Consider the following 1379-nt stretch of genomic DNA (forward strand, 5'->3'; position numbering starts at 1 on the left):
GCAAAGTGCTGGGATTACAGGTGTGAGCCACTGCGGCCGGTCTCCACATGTTTTTTTTGTTTGTTTGGTTTTTGGTTTTTTTTTTTTTTTTGAGTCTCTGTAGTTGCCCAGACTGGCGTGCAATGGTGGGATCTTGGCTTACTGCAACCTCTGCCTCCCGGATTCAAGTGATTCTCCTGCTTCAGCCTCCCGAGTAACTGGGACTACAGGCACGCGCCACCATGCCCGGCTAATTTTTTATTTTTAGTAGAGCCGGAGTTTCGCCATATTGGTCAGGCTGGTCTTCAACTCCTGACCTCAGGTGATCCGCCCGCCTCAGCCTTCCAAAGTGCTGGTATTACCGGTGAGAGCCACCGCACCCGGCCTCTACATGTAGTTCTAATAGGTAATAGGGTTTGGGAGTCACAGGTTCACTTCACTGTAGGGTTTATCAAGAGGGAGGAATAAGGGGCAGGGATCGGGAGAGCTGTTTGATGTGGATTCCCTTTTCCAAAGAGCCTTAAATTTAAACTTTTTACCTTATCTCCAAATAACGTTATCAGCAACAGAGATACCCAGACAGGACTGAGGAAAGAAAATATTACTCATTCAACCTCAAATGTACACCTCATTACCCATCCACCCTACTGATAATACTTAATTTTTTGTCGTTAGCACAATTACATGGAAAAACATTACCATCTGTGATGGGACATTTTAAGTTCTATTAAAACTATACCTTATGTGTGACATACGGCCACCATTCAAACGGAAATTGGAGCAATTCTTTTCAGTAATCCTGTATTTTTTTTTTTTTTGTAAAAATACTATTGTTTATATCAAAATACTTCAATGATTCTAATTTTCCTGGGTAAAGAAACAAATTACTGCATGGTATGGGAGATTATTAAAAGTATTTATTTGCCAAAAGTAAAGTAAATTTATTTGCTAGAAGTAAATATTGAATGTTTTAGAAGCCCGTATTGTCATTTCTCCTTTTTTTCTTCTCTTTTCTGTCTTTTTCTCTCCCCACTTCCCTCTTCTCCTCCCACTTCTTCCCGTCCGTTCCTCTCCCCAAACTCCCCACCCCCCGCCCCTCCCCGCCCCTCCCCGCCCCTCCCCGCCCCTTCCCGCCCCTCCCCGCCCCTTCCCACCGGTCTAGGAGGCTCTCAGAGCAGGTGGAGCCCCTTCGCTCTCTGAGAGGCTCTTCTTGTTCACCAACCAGCAGCCAGGCCCACCCAGTCTAGTGGTGGAGCTGCTGCAGTTCCACTATTGGCCACTAGGGGCCCTCTGCCTCCCTGGCCTAAGGGGAGAGGAAAAGAGTGTCTTTTTACTTTTCTAACACTCCTAGTAGAAATGAGTCTCATGGGTAGTTCCAAAAGAAAATTCTCAAATAAACC

The sequence above is a fragment of the Theropithecus gelada genome, chromosome 1 (genome assembly GCF_003255815.1).
Source record: "Theropithecus gelada isolate Dixy chromosome 1, Tgel_1.0, whole genome shotgun sequence".
Classification (NCBI taxonomy): Eukaryota; Metazoa; Chordata; class Mammalia; order Primates; family Cercopithecidae; genus Theropithecus; species Theropithecus gelada.